Raw genomic sequence first — 25011 nt, forward strand, 5'->3', positions numbered from 1 at the left:
CAGTACAGCAAAATGGTACTTACAGAGTGACTCAAACATGACTGAGACCTTGTTTTTGAAAAACTGTTTATTTCTGTATTACAACTTGCTGAAAAGTGTCAACAGTGTTTCTATCATCCTGATTAAGCAGTACAGCAGAATTGTACTTACATGATTTTGACCTTGTTTTTGAAAAACGGTTTATTTCTGTATTACATGATTGCAACTTGCTGAAAAGTGTCAACAATGTTCCTTTCATCGAGTTTAAACAGTACAGCAAAAATTGAACTTACAGAGTGCATCAAACATGATTTAGACCTTGTTTGTGAAAAATTGTTTTTTTCTGTATTTCATGATTGCAACTTGCTGAAAAGTGTCAACAATGTTCCTTTCATCGAGCTTAAACAGTACAGCAAAATGGTACTTACAGAGTGACTCAAACATGACTGAGACCTTGTTTTTGAAAAACTGTTTATTTCTGTATTACAACTTGCTGAAAAGTGTCAACAGTGTTTCTATCATCCTGATTAAGCAGTACAGCAAAATTGTACTTACCTGATTTAGACCTTGTTTGTGAGAAACTCTTTATTTCTGTATTTCATGATTGCAACTTGCTGAAAAGTGTCAACAATGTTCCTTTCATCGAGTTTAAACAGTACAGCAAAAATGGTACTTACAGAGTGCATCAAACATTATTTAGACCTTGTTTGTGAAAAACTGTTTATTTCTATATTACAACTTGCTGAAAAGTGTCAACAGTGTTTCTATCATCCTGATTAAGCAGTACAGCAAAATTGTACATACATGATTTAGACCTTGTTTGTGAAAATCGGTTTATTTCTGTATTACATGATTGCAACTTGCTGAAAAGTGTCAACAATGTTCCTTTCATCGAGCTTAAACAGTACAGCAAAATGGTACTTACAGAGTGACTCAAACATGACTGAGACCTTGTTTTTGAAAAACTGTTTATTTCTGTATTACAACTTGCTGAAAAGTGTCAACAGTGTTTCTATCATCCTGATTAAGCAGTACAGCAAAATTGTACTTCCATGATTTTGACCTTGTTTGTGAAAAACTGTTTATTTCTGTATTACATGATTGCAACTTGCTGAAAAGTGTCAACAATGTTCCTTTCATGAGTTTAAACAGTACAGCAAAAATGGTACTTACAGAGTGCGTCAAACATGATTTAGACCTTGTTTGTGAAAAATTGTTTTTTTCTGTATTTCATGATTGCAACTTGCTGAAAAGTGTCAACAATGTTCCTTTCATCGAGCTTAAACAGTACAGCAAAATGGTACTTACAGAGTGACTCAAACATGACTGAGACCTTGTTTTTGAAAAACTGTTTATTTCTGTATTACAACTTGCTGAAAAGTGTCAACAGTGTTTCTATCATCCTGATTAAGCAGTACAGCAAAATTGTACTTCCATGATTTTGACCTTGTTTTTGAAAAACTGTTTATTTCTGTATTACATGATTGCAACTTGCTGAAAAGTGTCAACAATGTTCCTTTCATGAGTTTAAACAGTACAGCAAAAATGGTACTTACAGAGTGCGTCAAACATGATTTAGACCTTGTTTGTGAAAAATTGTTTTTTTCTGTATTTCATGATTGCAACTTGCTGAAAAGTGTCAACAATGTTCCTTTCATCGAGCTTAAACAGTACAGCAAAATGGTACTTACAGAGTGACTCAAACATGACTGAGACCTTGTTTTTGAAAAACTGTTTATTTCTGTATTACATGATTGCAACTTGCTGAAAAGTGTCAACAGTGTTCCTTTCATCGAGTTTAAACAGTACAGCAAAAATTGAACTTACAGAGTGCATCAAACATGATTTAGACCTTGTTTGTGAGAAACTCTTTATTTCTGTATTTCATGATTGCAACTTGCTGAAAAGTGTCAACAATGTTCCTTTCATCGAGCTTAAACAGTACAGCAAAATGGTACTTACAGAGTGACTCAAACATGACTGAGACCTTGTTTTTGAAAAACGGTTTATTTCTGTATTACATGATTGCAACTTGCTGAAAAGTGTCAACAATGTTCCTTTCATCGAGCTTAAACAGTACAGCAAAATGGTACTTACAGAGTGACTCAAACATGACTGAGACCTTGTTTTTGAAAAACTGTTTATTTCTGTATTACAACTTGCTGAAAAGTGTCAACAGTGTTTCTATCATCCTGATTAAGCAGTACAGCAAAATTGTACTTACATGATTTTGACCTTGTTTTTGAAAAACGGTTTATTTCTGTATTACATGATTGCAACTTGCTGAAAAGTGTCAACAATGTTCCTTTCATCGAGTTTAAACAGTACAGCAAAAATTGAACTTACAGAGTGCATCAAACATGATTTAGACCTTGTTTGTGAAAAATTGTTTTTTTCTGTATTTCATGATTGCAACTTGCTGAAAAGTGTCAACAATGTTCCTTTCATCGAGCTTAAACAGTACAGCAAAATGGTACTTACAGAGTGACTCAAACATGACTGAGACCTTGTTTTTGAAAAACTGTTTATTTCTGTATTACAACTTGCTGAAAAGTGTCAACAGTGTTTCTATCATCCTGATTAAGCAGTACAGCAAAATTGTACTTACCTGATTTAGACCTTGTTTGTGAGAAACTCTTTATTTCTGTATTTCATGATTGCAACTTGCTGAAAAGTGTCAACAATGTTCCTTTCATCGAGTTTAAACAGTACAGCAAAAATGGTACTTACAGAGTGCATCAAACATTATTTAGACCTTGTTTGTGAAAAACTGTTTATTTCTATATTACAACTTGCTGAAAAGTGTCAACAGTGTTTCTATCATCCTGATTAAGCAGTACAGCAAAATTGTACATACATGATTTAGACCTTGTTTGTGAAAATCGGTTTATTTCTGTATTACATGATTGCAACTTGCTGAAAAGTGTCAACAATGTTCCTTTCATGAGTTTAAACAGTACAGCAAAAATGGTACTTACAGAGTGCGTCAAACATGATTTAGACCTTGTTTGTGAAAAATTGTTTTTTTCTGTATTTCATGATTGCAACTTGCTGAAAAGTGTCAACAATGTTCCTTTCATCGAGCTTAAACAGTACAGCAAAATGGTACTTACAGAGTGACTCAAACATGACTGAGACCTTGTTTTTGAAAAACTCTTTATTTCTGTATTACAACTTGCTGAAAAGTGTCAACAGTGTTTCTATCATCCTGATTAAGCAGTACAGCAAAATTGTACTTCCATGATTTTGACCTTGTTTGTGAAAAACTGTTTATTTCTGTATTACATGATTGCAACTTGCTGAAAAGTGTCAACAATGTTCCTTTCATGAGTTTAAACAGTACAGCAAAAATGGTACTTACAGAGTGCGTCAAACATGATTTAGACCTTGTTTGTGAAAAATTGTTTTTTTCTGTATTTCATGATTGCAACTTGCTGAAAAGTGTCAACAATGTTCCTTTCATCGAGCTTAAACAGTACAGCAAAATGGTACTTACAGAGTGACTCAAACATGACTGAGACCTTGTTTTTGAAAAACTGTTTATTTCTGTATTACAACTTGCTGAAAAGTGTCAACAGTGTTTCTATCATCCTGATTAAGCAGTACAGCAAAATTGTACTTACCTGATTTAGACCTTGTTTGTGAGAAACTCTTTATTTCTGTATTTCATGATTGCAACTTGCTGAAAAGTGTCAACAATGTTCCTTTCATCGAGTTTAAACAGTACAGCAAAAATGGTACTTACAGAGTGCATCAAACATTATTTAGACCTTGTTTGTGAAAAACTGTTTATTTCTATATTACAACTTGCTGAAAAGTGTCAACAGTGTTTCTATCATCCTGATTAAGCAGTACAGCAAAATTGTACTTCCATGATTTTGACCTTGTTTGTGAAAATCGGTTTATTTCTGTATTACATGATTGCAACTTGCTGAAAAGTGTCAACAATGTTCCTTTCATCGAGCTTAAACAGTACAGCAAAATGGTACTTACAGAGTGACTCAAACATGACTGAGACCTTGTTTTTGAAAAACTCTTTATTTCTGTATTACATGATTGCAACTTGCTGAAAAGTGTCAACAATGTTCCTTTCATCGAGCTTAAACAGTACAGCAAAATGGTACTTACAGAGTGACTCAAACATGACTGAGACCTTGTTTTTGAAAAACTGTTTATTTCTGTATTACAACTTGCTGAAAAGTGTCAACAGTGTTTCTATCATCCTGATTAAGCAGTACAGCAAAATTGTACTTCCATGATTTTGACCTTGTTTGTGAAAAACTGTTTATTTCTGTATTACATGATTGCAACTTGCTGAAAAGTGTCAACAATGTTCCTTTCATGAGTTTAAACAGTACAGCAAAAATGGTACTTACAGAGTGCGTCAAACATGATTTAGACCTTGTTTGTGAAAAATTGTTTTTTTCTGTATTTCATGATTGCAACTTGCTGAAAAGTGTCAACAATGTTCCTTTCATCGAGCTTAAACAGTACAGCAAAATGGAACTTACAGAGTGACTCAAACATGACTGAGACCTTGTTTTTGAAAAACTGTTTATTTCTGTATTACAACTTGCTGAAAAGTGTCAACAGTGTTTCTATCATCCTGATTAAGCAGTACAGCAAAATTGTACTTCCATGATTTTGACCTTGTTTGTGAAAAACTGTTTATTTCTGTATTACATGATTGCAACTTGCTGAAAAGTGTCAACAATGTTCCTTTCATGAGTTTAAACAGTACAGCAAAAATGGTACTTACAGAGTGCGTCAAACATGATTTAGACCTTGTTTGTGAAAAATTGTTTTTTTCTGTATTTCATGATTGCAACTTGCTGAAAAGTGTCAACAATGTTCCTTTCATCGAGCTTAAACAGTACAGCAAAATGGTACTTACAGAGTGACTCAAACATGACTGAGACCTTGTTTTTGAAAAACTGTTTATTTCTGTATTACATGATTGCAACTTGCTGAAAAGTGTCAACAGTGTTCCTTTCATCGAGTTTAAACAGTACAGCAAAAATTGAACTTACAGAGTGCATCAAACATGATTTAGACCTTGTTTGTGAGAAACTCTTTATTTCTGTATTTCATGATTGCAACTTGCTGAAAAGTGTCAACAATGTTCCTTTCATCGAGTTTAAACAGTACAGCAAAAATGGTACTTACAGAGTGCATCAAACATTATTTAGACCTTGTTTGTGAAAAACTGTTTATTTCTATATTACAACTTGCTGAAAAGTGTCAACAGTGTTTCTATCATCCTGATTAAGCAGTACAGCAAAATTGTACATACATGATTTAGACCTTGTTTGTGAAAATCGGTTTATTTCTGTATTACATGATTGCAACTTGCTGAAAAGTGTCAACAATGTTCCTTTCATCGAGCTTAAACAGTACAGCAAAATGGTACTTACAGAGTGACTCAAACATGACTGAGACCTTGTTTTTGAAAAACTCTTTATTTCTGTATTACATGATTGCAACTTGCTGAAAAGTGTCAACAATGTTCCTTTCATCGAGCTTAAACAGTACAGCAAAATGGTACTTACAGAGTGACTCAAACATGACTGAGACCTTGTTTTTGAAAAACTCTTTATTTCTGTATTACATGATTGCAACTTGCTGAAAAGTGTCAACAATGTTCCTTTCATCGAGCTTAAACAGTACAGCAAAATGGTACTTACAGAGTGACTCAAACATGACTGAGACCTTGTTTTTGAAAAACTGTTTATTTCTGTATTACAACTTGCTGAAAAGTGTCAACAGTGTTTCTATCATCCTGATTAAGCAGTACAGCAAAATTGTACTTCCATGATTTTGACCTTGTTTGTGAAAAACTGTTTATTTCTGTATTACATGATTGCAACTTGCTGAAAAGTGTCAACAATGTTCCTTTCATGAGTTTAAACAGTACAGCAAAAATGGTACTTACAGAGTGCGTCAAACATGATTTAGACCTTGTTTGTGAAAAATTGTTTTTTTCTGTATTTCATGATTGCAACTTGCTGAAAAGTGTCAACAATGTTCCTTTCATCGAGCTTAAACAGTACAGCAAAATGGTACTTACAGAGTGACTCAAACATGACTGAGACCTTGTTTTTGAAAAACTGTTTATTTCTGTATTACAACTTGCTGAAAAGTGTCAACAGTGTTTCTATCATCCTGATTAAGCAGTACAGCAAAATTGTACTTCCATGATTTTGACCTTGTTTGTGAAAAACTGTTTATTTCTGTATTACATGATTGCAACTTGCTGAAAAGTGTTAACAATGTTCCTTTCATGAGTTTAAACAGTACAGCAAAAATGGTACTTACAGAGTGCGTCAAACATGATTTAGACCTTGTTTGTGAAAAATTGTTTTTTTCTGTATTTCATGATTGCAACTTGCTGAAAAGTGTCAACAATGTTCCTTTCATCGAGCTTAAACAGTACAGCAAAATGGTACTTACAGAGTGACTCAAACATGACTGAGACCTTGTTTTTGAAAAACTGTTTATTTCTGTATTACAACTTGCTGAAAAGTGTCAACAGTGTTTCTATCATCCTGATTAAGCAGTACAGCAAAATTGTACTTCCATGATTTTGACCTTGTTTGTGAAAAACTGTTTATTTCTGTATTACATGATTGCAACTTGCTGAAAAGTGTCAACAATGTTCCTTTCATGAGTTTAAACAGTACAGCAAAAATGGTACTTACAGAGTGCGTCAAACATGATTTAGACCTTGTTTGTGAAAAATTGTTTTTTTCTGTATTTCATGATTGCAACTTGCTGAAAAGTGTCAACAATGTTCCTTTCATCGTTCTTAAACAGTACAGCAAAATGGTACTTACAGAGTGACTCAAACATGACTGAGACCTTGTTTTTGAAAAACTGTTTATTTCTGTATTACATGATTGCAACTTGCTGAAAAGTGTCAACAGTGTTCCTTTCATCGAGTTTAAACAGTACAGCAAAAATTGAACTTACAGAGTGCATCAAACATGATTTAGACCTTGTTTGTGAGAAACTCTTTATTTCTGTATTTCATGATTGCAACTTGCTGAAAAGTGTCAACAATGTTCCTTTCATCGAGCTTAAACAGTACAGCAAAATGGTACTTACAGAGTGACTCAAACATGACTGAGACCTTGTTTTTGAAAAACGGTTTATTTCTGTATTACATGATTGCAACTTGCTGAAAAGTGTCAACAATGTTCCTTTCATCGAGCTTAAACAGTACAGCAAAATGGTACTTACAGAGTGACTCAAACATGACTGAGACCTTGTTTTTGAAAAACTGTTTATTTCTGTATTACAACTTGCTGAAAAGTGTCAACAGTGTTTCTATCATCCTTAATAAGCAGTACAGCAAAATTGTACTTACCTGATTTAGACCTTGTTTGTGAGAAACTCTTTATTTCTGTATTTCATGATTGCAACTTGCTGAAAAGTGCCAACAATGTTCCTTTCATCGAGTTTAAACAGTACAGCAAAAATGGTACTTACAGAGTGCATCAAACATTATTTAGACCTTGTTTGTGAAAAACTGTTTATTTCTATATTACAACTTGCTGAAAAGTGTCAACAGTGTTTCTATCATCCTGATTAAGCAGTACAGCAAAATTGTACATACATGATTTAGACCTTGTTTGTGAAAATCGGTTTATTTCTGTATTACATGATTGCAACTTGCTGAAAAGTGTCAACAATGTTCCTTTCATCGAGCTTAAACAGTACAGCAAAATGGTACTTACAGAGTGACTCAAACATGACTGAGACCTTGTTTTTGAAAAACTCTTTATTTCTGTATTACATGATTGCAACTTGCTGAAAAGTGTCAACAATGTTCCTTTCATCGAGCTTAAACAGTACAGCAAAATGGTACTTACAGAGTGACTCAAACATGACTGAGACCTTGTTTTTGAAAAACTGTTTATTTCTGTATTACAACTTGCTGAAAAGTGTCAACAGTGTTTCTATCATCCTGATTAAGCAGTACAGCAAAATTGTACTTCCATGATTTCGATCTTGTTTGTGAAAAACTGTTTATTTCTGTATTACATGATTGCAACTTGCTGAAAAGTGTCAACAATGTTCCTTTCATCGAGCTTAAACAGTACAGCAAAATGGTACTTACAGAGTGACTCAAACATGACTGAGACCTTGTTTTTGAAAAACTGTTTATTTCTGTATTACAACTTGCTGAAAAGTGTCAACAGTGTTTCTATCATCCTGATTAAGCAGTACAGCAAAATTGTACTTCCATGATTTTGACCTTGTTTGTGAAAAACTGTTTATTTCTGTATTACATGATTGCAACTTGCTGAAAAGTGTCAACAATGTTCCTTTCATCGAGCATAAACAGTACAGCTAAATGGTACTTACAGAGTGACTCAAACATGACTGAGACCTTGTTTTTGAAAAACTGTTTATTTCTGTATTACATGATTGCAACTTGCTGAAAAGTGTCAACAGTGTTCCTTTCATCGAGTTTAAACAGTACAGCAAAAATTGAACTTACAGAGTGCATCAAACATGATTTAGACCTTGTTTGTGAGAAACTCTTTATTTCTGTATTTCATGATTGCAACTTGCTGAAAAGTGTCAACAATGTTCCTTTCATCGAGCTTAAACAGTACAGCAAAATGGTACTTACAGAGTGACTCAAACATGACTGAGACCTTGTTTTTGAAAAACGGTTTATTTCTGTATTACATGATTGCAACTTGCTGAAAAGTGTCAACAATGTTCCTTTCATCGAGCTTAAACAGTACAGCAAAATGGTACTTACAGAGTGACTCAAACATGACTGAGACCTTGTTTTTGAAAAACTGTTTATTTCTGTATTACAACTTGCTGAAAAGTGTCAACAGTGTTTCTATCATCCTGATTAAGCAGTACAGCAAAATTGTACTTCCATGATTTAGACCTTGTTTGTGAAAAATTGTTTTTTTCTGTATTTCATGATTGCAACTTGCTGAAAAGTGTCAACAATGTTCCTTTCATCGAGCTTAAACAGTACAGCAAAATGGTACTTACAGAGTGACTCAAACATGACTGAGACCTTGTTTTTGAAAAACTGTTTATTTCTGTATTACAACTTGCTGAAAAGTGTCAACAGTGTTTCTATCATCCTGATTAAGCAGTACAGCAAAATTGTACTTCCATGATTTTGACCTTGTTTGTGAAAAACTGTTTATTTCTGTATTACATGATTGCAACTTGCTGAAAAGTGTCAACAATGTTTCTTTCATTGAGCTTAAACAGTACAGCAAAATGGTACTTACAGAGTGACTCAAACATGACTTAGACCTTGTTTTTGAAAAACTGTTCATTTCTGTATTACATGATTGCAACTTGCTGAAAAGTGTCAACAGTGTTCCTTTCATCGAGTTTAAACAGTACAGCAAAAATTGAACTTACAGAGTGCATCAAACATGTTTAGACCTTGTTTGTGAGAAACTCTTTATTTCTGTATTTCATGATTGCAACTTGCTGAAAAGTGTCAACAATGTTCCTTTCATCGAGCTTAAACAGTACAGCAAAATGGTACTTACAGAGTGACTCAAACATGACTGAGACCTTGTTTTTGAAAAACTGTTTATTTCTGTATTACATGATTGCAACTTGCTGAAAAGTGTCAACAATGTTCCTTTCATCGAGCTTAAACAGTACAGCAAAATGGTACTTACAGAGTGACTCAAACATGACTGAGACCTTGTTTTTGAAAAACTGTTTATTTCTGTATTACATGATTGCAACTTGCTGAAAAGTGTCAACAGTGTTCCTTTCATCGAGTTTAAACAGTACAGCAAAAATTGAACTTACAGAGTGCATCAAACATGATTTAGACCTTGTTTGTGAGAAACTCTTTATTTCTGTATTTCATGATTGCAACTTGCTGAAAAGTGTCAACAATGTTCCTTTCATCGAGCTTAAACAGTACAGCAAAATGGTACTTACAGAGTGACTCAAACATGACTGAGACCTTGTTTTTGAAAAACTGTTTATTTCTGTATTACATGATTGCAACTTGCTGAAAAGTGTCAACAATGTTCCTTTCATCGAGCTTAAACAGTACAGCAAAATGGTACTTACAGAGTGACTCAAACATGACTGAGACCTTGTTTTTGAAAAACTGTTTATTTCTGTATTACATGATTGCAACTTGCTGAAAAGTGTCAACAGTGTTCCTTTCATCGAGTTTAAACAGTACAGCAAAAATTGAACTTACAGAGTGCATCAAACATGATTTAGACCTTGTTTGTGAGAAACTCTTTATTTCTGTATTTCATGATTGCAACTTGCTGAAAAGTGTCAACAATGTTCCTTTCATCGAGCTTAAACAGTACAGCAAAATGGTACTTACAGAGTGACTCAAACATGACTGAGACCTTGTTTTTGAAAAACGGTTTATTTCTGTATTACATGATTGCAACTTGCTGAAAAGTGTCAACAATGTTCCTTTCATCGAGCTTAAACAGTACAGCAAAATGGTACTTACAGAGTGACTCAAACATGACTGAGACCTTGTTTTTGAAAAACTGTTTATTTCTGTATTACAACTTGCTGAAAAGTGTCAACAGTGTTTCTATCATCCTTAATAAGCAGTACAGCAAAATTGTACTTACCTGATTTAGACCTTGTTTGTGAGAAACTCTTTATTTCTGTATTTCATGATTGCAACTTGCTGAAAAGTGTCAACAATGTTCCTTTCATCGAGTTTAAACAGTACAGCAAAAATGGTACTTACAGAGTGCATCAAACATTATTTAGACATTGTTTGTGAAAAACTGTTTATTTCTATATTACAACTTGCTGAAAAGTGTCAACAGTGTTTCTATCATCCTGATTAAGCAGTACAGCAAAATTGTACATACATGATTTAGACCTTGTTTGTGAAAATCGGTTTATTTCTGTATTACATGATTGCAACTTGCTGAAAAGTGTCAACAATGTTCCTTTCATCGAGCTTAAACAGTACAGCAAAATGGTACTTACAGAGTGACTCAAACATGACTGAGACCTTGTTTTTGAAAAACTCTTTATTTCTGTATTACATGATTGCAACTTGCTGAAAAGTGTCAACAATGTTCCTTTCATCGAGCTTAAACAGTACAGCAAAATGGTACTTACAGAGTGACTCAAACATGACTGAGACCTTGTTTTTGAAAAACTGTTTATTTCTGTATTACAACTTGCTGAAAAGTGTCAACAGTGTTTCTATCATCCTGATTAAGCAGTACAGAAAAATTGTACTTCCATGATTTCGATCTTGTTTGTGAAAAACTGTTTATTTCTGTATTACATGATTGCAACTTGCTGAAAAGTGTCAACAATGTTCCTTTCATCGAGCTTAAACAGTACAGCAAAATGGTACTTACAGAGTGACTCAAACATGACTGAGACCTTGTTTTTGAAAAACTGTTTATTTCTGTATTACAACTTGCTGAAAAGTGTCAACAGTGTTTCTATCATCCTGATTAAGCAGTACAGCAAAATTGTACTTTCATGATTTTGACCTTGTTTGTGAAAAACTGTTTATTTCTGTATTACATGATTGCAACTTGCTGAAAAGTGTCAACAATGTTCCTTTCATCGAGTTTAAACAGTACAGCAAAAATTGAACTTACAGAGTGCATCAAACATGTTTAGACCTTGTTTGTGAGAAACTCTTTATTTCTGTATTTCATGATTGCAACTTGCTGAAAAGTGTCAACAATGTTCCTTTCATCGAGCTTAAACAGTACAGCAAAATGGTACTTACAGAGTGACTCAAACATGACTGAGACCTTGTTTTTGAAAAACTGTTTATTTCTGTATTACATGATTGCAACTTGCTGAAAAGTGTCAACAATGTTCCTTTCATCGAGCTTAAACAGTACAGCAAAATGGTACTTACAGAGTGACTCAAACATGACTGAGACCTTGTTTTTGAAAAACTGTTTATTTCTGTATTACATGATTGCAACTTGCTGAAAAGTGTCAACAGTGTTCCTTTCATCGAGTTTAAACAGTACAGCAAAAATTGAACTTACAGAGTGCATCAAACATGATTTAGACCTTGTTTGTGAGAAACTCTTTATTTCTGTATTTCATGATTGCAACTTGCTGAAAAGTGTCAACAATGTTCCTTTCATCGAGCTTAAACAGTACAGCAAAATGGTACTTACAGAGTGACTCAAACATGACTGAGACCTTGTTTTTGAAAAACTGTTTATTTCTGTATTACATGATTGCAACTTGCTGAAAAGTGTCAACAATGTTCCTTTCATCGAGCTTAAACAGTACAGCAAAATGGTACTTACAGAGTGACTCAAACATGACTGAGACCTTGTTTTTGAAAAACTGTTTATTTCTGTATTACATGATTGCAACTTGCTGAAAAGTGTCAACAGTGTTCCTTTCATCGAGTTTAAACAGTACAGCAAAAATTGAACTTACAGAGTGCATCAAACATGATTTAGACCTTGTTTGTGAGAAACTCTTTATTTCTGTATTTCATGATTGCAACTTGCTGAAAAGTGTCAACAATGTTCCTTTCATCGAGCTTAAACAGTACAGCAAAATGGTACTTACAGAGTGACTCAAACATGACTGAGACCTTGTTTTTGAAAAACGGTTTATTTCTGTATTACATGATTGCAACTTGCTGAAAAGTGTCAACAATGTTCCTTTCATCGAGCTTAAACAGTACAGCAAAATGGTACTTACAGAGTGACTCAAACATGACTGAGACCTTGTTTTTGAAAAACTGTTTATTTCTGTATTACAACTTGCTGAAAAGTGTCAACAGTGTTTCTATCATCCTTAATAAGCAGTACAGCAAAATTGTACTTACCTGATTTAGACCTTGTTTGTGAGAAACTCTTTATTTCTGTATTTCATGATTGCAACTTGCTGAAAAGTGTCAACAATGTTCCTTTCATCGAGTTTAAACAGTACAGCAAAAATGGTACTTACAGAGTGCATCAAACATTATTTAGACATTGTTTGTGAAAAACTGTTTATTTCTATATTACAACTTGCTGAAAAGTGTCAACAGTGTTTCTATCATCCTGATTAAGCAGTACAGCAAAATTGTACATACATGATTTAGACCTTGTTTGTGAAAATCGGTTTATTTCTGTATTACATGATTGCAACTTGCTGAAAAGTGTCAACAATGTTCCTTTCATCGAGCTTAAACAGTACAGCAAAATGGTACTTACAGAGTGACTCAAACATGACTGAGACCTTGTTTTTGAAAAACTCTTTATTTCTGTATTACATGATTGCAACTTGCTGAAAAGTGTCAACAATGTTCCTTTCATCGAGCTTAAACAGTACAGCAAAATGGTACTTACAGAGTGACTCAAACATGACTGAGACCTTGTTTTTGAAAAACTGTTTATTTCTGTATTACAACTTGCTGAAAAGTGTCAACAGTGTTTCTATCATCCTGATTAAGCAGTACAGAAAAATTGTACTTCCATGATTTCGATCTTGTTTGTGAAAAACTGTTTATTTCTGTATTACATGATTGCAACTTGCTGAAAAGTGTCAACAATGTTCCTTTCATCGAGCTTAAACAGTACAGCAAAATGGTACTTACAGAGTGACTCAAACATGACTGAGACCTTGTTTTTGAAAAACTGTTTATTTCTGTATTACAACTTGCTGAAAAGTGTCAACAGTGTTTCTATCATCCTGATTAAGCAGTACAGCAAAATTGTACTTCCATGATTTTGACCTTGTTTGTGAAAAACTGTTTATTTCTGTATTACATGATTGCAACTTGCTGAAAAGTGTCAACAATGTTCCTTTCATCGAGTTTAAACAGTACAGCAAAAATGGTACTTACAGAGTGCGTCAAACATGATTTAGACCTTGTTTGTGAAAAATTGTTTTTTTCTGTATTTCATGATTGCAACTTGCTGAAAAGTGTCAACAATGTTCCTTTCATCGAGCTTAAACAGTACAGCTAAATGGTACTTACAGAGTGACTCAAACATGACTGAGACCTTGTTTTTGAAAAACTGTTTATTTCTGTATTACATGATTGCAACTTGCTGAAAAGTGTCAACAGTGTTCCTTTCATCGAGTTTAAACAGTACAGCAAAAATTGAACTTACAGAGTGCATCAAACATGATTTAGACCTTGTTTGTGAGAAACTCTTTATTTCTGTATTTCATGATTGCAACTTGCTGAAAAGTGTCAACAATGTTCCTTTCATCGAGCTTAAACAGTACAGCAAAATGGTACTTACAGAGTGACTCAAACATGACTGAGACCTTGTTTTTGAAAAACGGTTTATTTCTGTATTACATGATTGCAACTTGCTGAAAAGTGTCAACAATGTTCCTTTCATCGAGCTTAAACAGTACAGCAAAATGGTACTTACAGAGTGACTCAAACATGACTGAGACCTTGTTTTTGAAAAACTGTTTATTTCTGTATTACAACTTGCTGAAAAGTGTCAACAGTGTTTCTATCATCCTGATTAAGCAGTACAGCAAAATTGTACTTCCATGATTTAGACCTTGTTTGTGAAAAATTGTTTTTTTCTGTATTTCATGATTGCAACTTGCTGAAAAGTGTCAACAATGTTCCTTTCATCGAGCTTAAACAGTACAGCAAAATGGTACTTACAGAGTGACTCAAACATGACTGAGACCTTGTTTTTGAAAAACTGTTTATTTCTGTATTACAACTTGCTGAAAAGTGTCAACAGTGTTTCTATCATCCTGATTAAGCAGTACAGCAAAATTGTACTTCCATGATTTTGACCTTGTTTGTGAAAAACTGTTTATTTCTGTATTACATGATTGCAACTTGCTGAAAAGTGTCAACAATGTTTCTTTCATTGAGCTTAAACAGTACAGCAAAATGGTACTTACAGAGTGACTCAAACATGACTTAGACCTTGTTTTTGAAAAACTGTTCATTTCTGTATTACATGATTGCAACTTGCTGAAAAGTGTCAACAGTGTTCCTTTCATCGAGTTTAAACAGTACAGCAAAAATTGAACTTACAGAGTGCATCAAACATGTTTAGACCTTGTTTGTGAGAAACTCTTTATTTCTGTATTTCATGATTGCAACTTGCTGAAAAGTGTCAACAATGTTCCTTTCATCGAGCTTAAACAGTACAGCAAAATGGTACTTACAGAGTGACTCAAACATGACTGAGACCTTGTTTTTGAAAAACTGTTTATTTCTGTATTACATGATTGCAACTTGCTGAAAAGTGTCAACAATGTTCCTTTCATCGAGCTTAAACAGTACAGCAAAATGGTACTTACAGAGTGACTCAAACATGACTGAGACCTTGTTTTTGAAAAACTGTTTATTTCTGTATTACATGATTGCAACTTGCTGAAAAGTGTCAACAGTGTTCCTTTCATCGAGTTTAAACAGTACAGCAAAAATTGAACTTACAGAGTGCATCAAACATGATTTAGACCTTGTTTGTGAGAAACTCTTTATTTCTGTATTTCATGATTGCAACTTGCTGAAAAGTGTCAACAATGTTCCTTTCATCGAGCTTAAACAGTACAGCAAAATGGTACTTACAGAGTGACTCAAACATGACTGAGACCTTGTTTTTGAAAAACTGTTTATTTCTGTATTACATGATTGCAACTTGCTGAAAAGTGTCAACAATGTTCCTTTCATCGAGCTTAAACAGTACAGCAAAATGGTACTTACAGAGTGACTCAAACATGACTGAGACCTTGTTTTTGAAAAACTGTTTATTTCTGTATTACAACTTGCTGAAAAGTGTCAACAGTGTTTCTATCATCCTGATTAAGCAGTACAGCAAAATTGTACTTCCATGATTTTGACCTTGTTTGTGAAAAACTGTTTATTTCTGTATTACATGATTGCAACTTGCTGAAAAGTGTCAACAATGTTTCTTTCATTGAGCTTAAACAGTACAGCAAAATGGTACTTACAGAGTGACTCAAACATGACTTAGACCTTGTTTTTGAAAAACTGTTCATTTCTGTATTACATGATTGCAACTTGCTGAAAAGTGTCAACAGTGTTCCTTTCATCGAGTTTAAACAGTACAGCAAAAATTGAACTTACAGAGTGCATCAAACATGATTTAGACCTTGTTTGTAAGAAACTCTTTATTTCTGTATTTCATGATTGCAACTTGCTGAAAAGTGTCAACAATGTTCCTTTCATCGAGCTTAAACAGTACAGCAAAATGGTACTTACAGAGTGACTCAAACATGACTGAGACCTTGTTTTTGAAAAACTGTTTATTTCTGTATTACATGATTGCAACTTGCTGAAAAGTGTCAACAATGTTCCTTTCATCGAGCTTAAACAGTACAGCAAAATGGTACTTACAGAGTGACTCAAACATGACTGAGACCTTGTTTTTGAAAAACTGTTTATTTCTGTATTACAACTTGCTGAAAAGTGTCAACAGTGTTTCTATCATCCTGATTAAGCAGTACAGCAAAATTGTACTTCCATGATTTTGACCTTGTTTGTGAAAAACAGTTTATTTCTGTATTACATGATTGCAACTTGCTGAAAAGTGTCAACAATGTTCCTTTCATCGAGTTTAAACAGTACAGCAAAAATGGTACTTACAGAGTGCGTCAAACATGATTTAGACCTTGTTCGTGAAAAATTGTTTTTTTCTGTATTTCATGATTGCAACTTGCTGAAAAGTGTCAACAATGTTCCTTTCATCGAGCTTAAACAGTACAGCAAAATGGTACTTACAGAGTGACTCAAACATGACTGAGACCTTGTTTTTGAAAAACTGTTTATTTCTGTATTACAACTTGCTGAAAAGTGTCAACAGTGTTTCTATCATCCTGATTAAGCAGTACAGCAAAATTGTACTTACATGATTTTGACCTTGTTTTTGAAAAACGGTTTATTTCTGTATTACATGATTGCAACTTGCTGAAAAGTGTCAACAATGTTCCTTTCATCGAGTTTAAACAGTACAGCAAAAATTGAACTTACAGAGTGCATCAAACATGATTTAGACCTTGTTTGTGAAAAATTGTTTTTTTCTGTATTTCATGATTGCAACTTGCTGAAAAGTGTCAACAATGTTCCTTTCATCGAGCTTAAACAGTACAGCAAAATGGTACTTACAGAGTGACTCAAACATGACTGAGACCTTGTTTTTGAAAAACTGTTTATTTCTGTATTACAACTTGCTGAAAAGTGTCAACAGTGTTTCTATCATCCTGATTAAGCAGTACAGCAAAATTGTACTTCCATGATTTTGACCTTGTTTGTGAAAAACTGTTTATTTCTGTATTACATGATTGCAACTTGCTGAAAAGTGTCAACAATGTTTCTTTCATTGAGCTTAAACAGTACAGCAAAATGGTACTTACAGAGTGACTCAAACATGACTTAGACCTTGTTTTTGAAAAACTGTTCATTTCTGTATTACATGATTGCAACTTGCTGAAAAGTGTCAACAGTGTTCCTTTCATCGAGTTTAAACAGTACAGCAAAAATTGAACTTACAGAGTGCATCAAACATGTTTAGACCTTGTTTGTGAGAAACTCTTTATTTCTGTATTTCATGATTGCAACTTGCTGAAAAGTGTCAACAATGTTCCTTTCATCGAGTTTAAACAGTACAGCAAAAATGGTACTTACAGAGTGCATCAAACATTATTTAGACCTTGTTTGTGAAAAACTGTTTATTTCTATATTACAACTTGCTGAAAAGTGTCAACAGTGTTTCTATCATCCTGATTAAGCAGTACAGCAAAATGGTACTTACAGAGTGACTCAAACATGACTGAGACCTTGTTTTTGAAAAACTCTTTATTTCTGTATTACATGATTGCAACTTGCTGAAAAGTGTCAACAATGTTCCTTTCATCGAGCTTAAACAGTACAGCAAAATGGTACTTACAGAGTGACTCAAACATGACTGAGACCTTGTTTTTGAAAAACTGTTTATTTCTGTATTACAACTTGCTGAAAAGTGTCAACAGTGTTTCTATCATCCTGATTAAGCAGTACAGCAAAATTGTACTTCCATGATTTTGACCTTGTTTGTGAAAAACTGTTTATTTCTGTATTACATGATTGCAACTTGCTGAAAAGTGTCAACAATGTTCCTTTCATGAGTTTAAACAGTACAGCAAAAATGGTACTTACAGAGTGCGTCAAACATGATTTAGACCTTGTTTGTGAAAAACTGTTTATTTCTGTATTACATGATTGCAACTTGCTGAAAAGTGTCAACAATGTTCCTTTCATGAGTTTAAACAGTACAGCAAAAATTGAACTTACAGAGTGCATCAAACATGATTTAGACCTTGTTTGTGAAAAATTGTTTTTTTCTGTATTTCATGATTGCAACTTGCTGAAAAGTGTCAACAATGTTCCTTTCATCGAGCTTAAACAGTACAGCAAAATGGTACTTACAGAGTGACTCAAACATGACTGAGACCTTGTTTTTGAAAAACTGTTTATTTCTGTATTACAACTTGCTGAAAAGTGTCAACAGTGTTTCTATCATCCTGATTAAGCAGTACAGCAAAATTGTACTTACCTGATTTAGACCTTGTTTGTGAGAAACTCTTTATTTCTGTATTTCATGATTGCAACTTGCTGAAAAGTGTCAACAATGTTCCTTTCATCGAGTTTAAACAGTACAGCAAAAATGGTACTTACAGAGTGCATCAAACATTATTTAGACCTTGTTTGTGAAAAACTGTTTATTTCTATATTACAACTTGCTGAAAAGTGTCAACAGTGTTTCTATCATCCTGATTAAGCAGTACAGCAAAATGGTACTTACAGAGTGACTCAAACATGACTGAGACCTTGTTTTTGAAAAACTCTTTATTTCTGTATTACATGATTGCAACTTGCTGAAAAGTGTCAACAATGTTCCTTTCATCGAGCTTAAACAGTACAGCAAAATGGTACTTACAGAGTGACTCAAACATGACTGAGACCTTGTTTTTGAAAAACTGTTTATTTCTGTATTACAACTTGCTGAAAAGTGTCAACAGTGTTTCTATCATCCTGATTAAGCAGTACAGCAAAATTGTACTTCCATGATTTTGACCTTGTTTGTGAAAAACTGTTTATTTCTGTATTACATGATTGCAACTTGCTGAAAAGTGTCAACAATGTTCCTTTCATGAGTTTAAACAGTACAGCAAAAATGGTACTTACAGAGTGCGTCAAACATGATTTAGACCTTGTTTGTGAAAAACTGTTTATTTCTGTATTACATGATTGCAACTTGCTGAAAAGTGTCAACAATGTTCCTTTCATGAGTTTAAACAGTACAGCAAAAATTGAACTTACAGAGTGCATCAAACATGATTTAGACCTTGTTTGTGAAAAATTGTTTTTTTCTGTATTTCATGATTGCAACTTGCTGAAAAGTGTCAACAATGTTCCTTTCATCGAGCTTAAACAGTACAGCAAAATTGTACTTACAGAGTGACTCAAACATGACTGAGACCTTGTTTTTGAAAAACTGTTTATTTCTGTATTACAACTTGCTGAAAAGTGTCAACAGTGTTTCTATCATCCTGATTAAGCAGTACAGCAAAATTGTACTTACCTGATTTAGACCTTGTTTGTGAGAAACTCTTTATTTCTGTATTTCATGATTGCAACTTGCTGAAAAGTGTCAACAATGTTCCTTTCATCGAGTTTAAACAGTACAGCAAAAATGGTACTTACAGAGTGCATCAAACATTATTTAGACCTTGTTTGTGAAAAACTGTTTATTTCTATATTACAACTTGCTGAAAAGTGTCAACAGTGTTTCTATCATCCTGATTAAGCAGTACAGCAAAATGGTACTTACAGAGTGACTCAAACATGACTGAGACCTTGTTTTTGAAAAACTCTTTATTTCTGTATTACATGATTGCAACTTGCTGAAAAGTGTCAACAATGTTCCTTTCATCGAGCTTAAACAGTACAGCAAAATGGTACTTACAGAGTGACTCAAACATGAGTGAGACCTTGTTTTTGAAAAACTGTTTATTTCTGTATTACAACTTGCTGAAAAGTGTCAACAGTGTTTCTATCATCCTGATTAAGCAGTACAGCAAAATTGTACTTCCATGATTTTGACCTTGTTTGTGAAAAACTGTTTATTTCTGTATTACATGATTGCAACTTGCTGAAAAGTGTCAACAATGTTCCTTTCATGAGTTTAAACAGTACAGCAAAAATGGTACTTACAGAGTGCGTCAAACATGATTTAGACCTTGTTTGTGAAAAATTGTTTTTTTCTGTATTTCATGATTGCAACTTGCTGAAAAGTGTCAACAATGTTCCTTTCATCGAGCTTAAACAGTACAGCAAAATGGTACTTACAGAGTGACTCAAACATGACTGAGACCTTGTTTTTGAAAAACTGTTTATTTCTGTATTACAACTTGCTGAAAAGTGTCAACAGTGTTTCTATCATCCTGATTAACCTCTTGGGGCTAGGTGGGACGCTAGCGTGCCACCCGTGGTGCACTCCATCAACAGCAGGTGCATTTCAAGAGCGGCAAATTTGAATCCAAATAAATGTCAAAATTCAAATTTTTCAAAAATACAACTATGTTACACCATTTGAAAGATAAACATCTCCTTAATCTAACCACGTTTTACGATTTCAAAAAGGTTTTACGGCGAAAGCATAAATTTAGAGTATGTTAGGACAGTACATTTACAAGAGTTGTGTGTAATGTTTTGTCAAGTCAAAGACAGGGTCACCAAAACCATAAAACCAGCTAAAATGATACACTAACCTTTTACAATCTCCATCAGATGACACTCCTAGGACATTATGTTAGACAATGCATGCATTTTTAGTTCTATCAAGTTCATATTTATATACAAAAACAGCGTTTTACTATGGCATTGATGTTGAGGAAATCGTTTCCCTCCAATAACCGGCAGTCAAGTCAGCGTCACAAATTAAATAATTAAAATTAGAAAACATTGGTAAAATATTATATTGTCATTTAAAGAATTATAGATTTACATCTTTTGAACGCAATCAACTTGCCAGATTTAAAAATAACCTTACTGGGAAATCACACTTTGCAATAATCTGAGCACTGTGCCCAGAAAAATACGCGTTGCGATACAGACTAGACGTCATGTTGGGGAGATCTAAAATCGAAAATACTATGTAAATAATCCATTACCTTTGATTCTCTTCATCAGATGTCACTTCCAGGTATCACAGGTCCATAACGAATGTAGTTTTGTTCAAAAAAGCTCATCATTTATGTCCAAAAATCTCCGTCTCGTTAGCACATGATGTAAGCCAGCCGGACTTCTCGTCATGAACGAGGGGAAAAAATATATTTCCGTTCGTTCAAACATGTCAAACGTTGTATAGCATAAATCATTAGGGCCTTTTTTAACCAGAACATGAATAATATTCAAGGTGGACGAATGCATAGCCTTTTATAACGTATTGGAACGAGGGTACCCAACATGAAGTAGCGCGCCAGGTGTCTAATGGGACATCACCGTTCCATGGCTCTTGTTCGGTCAGATCTCCCTCCAGAAGACTCAAAACACTTTGTAAAGGCTGGTGACATCTAGTGGAAGCAATAGGAAGTGCCAAAATATTCCTAAACCCCTGTGTTTTTCAATGGGATAGGTTTAAACTCAATACAACACATCAGGTATCCACTTCCTGTCAGAAAATGTCTCAGGGTTTTGCCTGCCAAATGAGTTCTGTTATACTCACAGACACCATTCAAACAGTTTTGGAAACTTTAGAGTGTTTTCTATCCATATATAATAAGTATATGCATATTCTAGTTACTGGGTAGGATTAGTAACCAGATTAAATCGGGTACATTTTTTTTATCCAGACGTGCAAATGCTGCCCCCTAGACCCAACAGGTTAAGCAGTACAGCAAAATTGTACTTACATGATTTTGACCTTGTTTTTGAAAAACTGTTTATTTCTGTATTACATGATTGCAACTTGCTGAAAAGTGTCAACAATGTTCCTTTCATCGAGTTTAAACAGTACAGCAAAAATTGAACTTACAGAGTGCATCAAACATGATTTAGACCTTGTTTGTGAAAAATTGTTTTTTTCTGTATTTCATGATTGCAACTTGCTGAAAAGTGTCAACAATGTTCCTTTCATCGAGCTTAAACAGTACAGCAAAATGGTACTTACAGAGTGACTCAAACATGACTGAGACCTTGTTTTTGAAAAACTGTTTATTTCTGTATTACAACTTGCTGAAAAGTGTCAACAGTGTTTCTATCATCCTGATTAAGCAGTACAGCAAAATTGTACTTACCTGATTTAGACCTTGTTTGTGAGAAACTCTTTATTTCTGTATTTCATGATTGCAACTTGCTGAAAAGTGTCAACAATGTTCCTTTCATCGAGTTTAAACAGTACAGCAAAAATGGTACTTACAGAGTGCATCAAACATTATTTAGACCTTGTTTGTGAAAAACTGTTTATTTCTATATTACAACTTGCTGAAAAGTGTCAACAGTGTTTCTATCATCCTGATTAAGCAGTACAGCAAAATTGTACATACATGATTTAGACCTTGTTTGTGAAAATCGGTTTATTTCTGTATTACATGATTGCAACTTGCTGAAAAGTGTCAACAATGTTCCTTTCATCGAGCTTAAACAGTACAGCAAAATGGTACTTACAGAGTGACTCAAACATGACTGAGACCTTGTTTTTGAAAAAAACTTTATTTCTGTATTACATGATTGCAACTTGCTGAAAAGTGTCAACAATGTTCCTTTCATCGAGCTTAAACAGTACAGCAAAAATGGTACTTACAGAGTGCATCAAACATTATTTAGACCTTGTTTGTGAAAAACTGTTTATTTCTATATTACAACTTGCTGAAAAGTGTCAACAGTGTTTCTATCATCCTGATTAAGCAGTACAGCAAAATGGTACTTACAGAGTGACTCAAACATGACTGAGACCTTGTTTTTGAAAAACTCTTTATTTCTGTATTACATGATTGCAACTTGCTGAAAAGTGTCAACAATGTTCCTTTCATCGAGCTTAAACAGTACAGCAAAATGGTACTTACAGAGTGACTCAAACATGACTGAGACCTTGTTTTTGAAAAACTGTTTATTTCTGTATTACAACTTGCTGAAAAGTGTCAACAGTGTTTCTATCATCCTGATTAAGCAGTACAGCAAAATTGTACTTCCATGATTTTGACCTTGTTTGTGAAAAACTGTTTATTTCTGTATTACATGATTGCAACTTGCTGAAAAGTGTCAACAATGTTCCTTTCATGAGTTTAAACAGTACAGCAAAAATGGTACTTACAGAGTGCGTCAAACATGATTTAGACCTTGTTTGTGAAAAATTGTTTTTTTCTGTATTTCATGATTGCAACTTGCTGAAAAGTGTCAACAATAATCCTTTCATCGAGCTTAAACAGTACAGCAAAATGGTACTTACAGAGTGACTCAAACATGACTGAGACCTTGTTTTTGAAAAACTGTTTATTTCTGTATTACAACTTGCTGAAAAGTGTCAACAGTGTTTCTATCATCCTGATTAAGCAGTACAGCAAAATTGTACTTCCATGATTTTGACCTTGTTTGTGAAAAACTGTTTATTTCTGTATTACATGATTGCAACTTGCTGAAAAGTGTCAACAATGTTCCTTTCATGAGTTTAAACAGTACAGCAAAAATGGTACTTACAGAGTGCGTCAAACATGATTTAGACCTTGTTTGTGAAAAATTGTTTTTTTCTGTATTTCATGATTGCAACTTGCAGAAAAGTGTCAACAATGTTCCTTTCATCGAGCTTAAAAAGTACAGCAAAATGGTACTTACAGAGTGACTCAAACATGACTGAGACCTTGTTTTTGAAAAACTGTTTATTTCTGTATTACAACTTGCTGAAAAGTGTCAACAGTGTTTCTATCATCCTGATTAAGCAGTACAGCAAAATTGTACTTCCATGATTTTGACCTTGTTTGTGAAAAACTGTTTATTTCTGTATTACATGATTGCAACTTGCTGAAAAGTGTCAACAATGTTCCTTTCATCGAGTTTAAACAGTACAGCAAAAATGGTACTTACAGAGTGCGTCAAACATGATTTAGACCTTGTTTGTGAAAAATTGTTTTTTTCTGTATTTCATGATTGCAACTTGCTGAAAAGTGTCAACAATGTTCCTTTCATCGAGCTTAAACAGTACAGCAAAATGGTACTTACAGAGTGACTCAAACATGACTGAGACCTTGTTTTTGAAAAACTGTTTATTTCTGTATTACAACTTGCTGAAAAGTGTCAACAGTGTTTCTATCATCCTGATTAAGCAGTACAGCAAAATTGTACTTCCATGATTTTGACCTTGTTTGTGAAAAACTGTTTATTTCTGTATTACATGATTGCAACTTGCTGAAAAGTGTCAACAATGTTTCTTTCATTGAGCTTAAACAGTACAGCAAAATGGTACTTACAGAGTGCATCAAACATGACTTAGACCTTGTTTTTGAAAAACTGTTCATTTCTGTATTACATGATTGCAACTTGCTGAAAAGTGTCAACAGTGTTCCTTTCATCGAGTTTAAACAGTACAGCAAAAATTGAACTTACAGAGTGCATCAAACATGATTTAGACCTTGTTTGTGAGAAACTCTTTATTTCTGTATTTCATGATTGCAACTTGCTGAAAAGTGTCAACAATGTTCCTTTCATCGAGCTTAAACAGTACAGCAAAATGGTACTTACAGAGTGACTCAAACATGACTGAGACCTTGTTTTTGAAAAACTGTTTATTTCTGTATTACATGATTGCAACTTGCTGAAAAGTGTCAACAATGTTCCTTTCATCGAGCTTAAACAGTACAGCAAAATGGTACTTACAGAGTGACTCAAACATGACTGAGACGTTGTTTTTGAAAAACTGTTTATTTCTGTATTACAACTTGCTGAAAAGTGTCAACAGTGTTTCTATCATCCTGATTAAGCAGTACAGCAAAATTGTACTTCCATGATTTTGACCTTGTTTGTGAAAAACTGTTTATTTCTGTATTACATGATTGCAACTTGCTGAAAAG

The sequence above is a fragment of the Salmo salar genome, chromosome 07 (assembly GCF_965601325.2).
Source record: "Salmo salar chromosome 07, fSalSal1, whole genome shotgun sequence".
NCBI classification, from domain to species: Eukaryota; Metazoa; Chordata; class Actinopteri; order Salmoniformes; family Salmonidae; genus Salmo; species Salmo salar.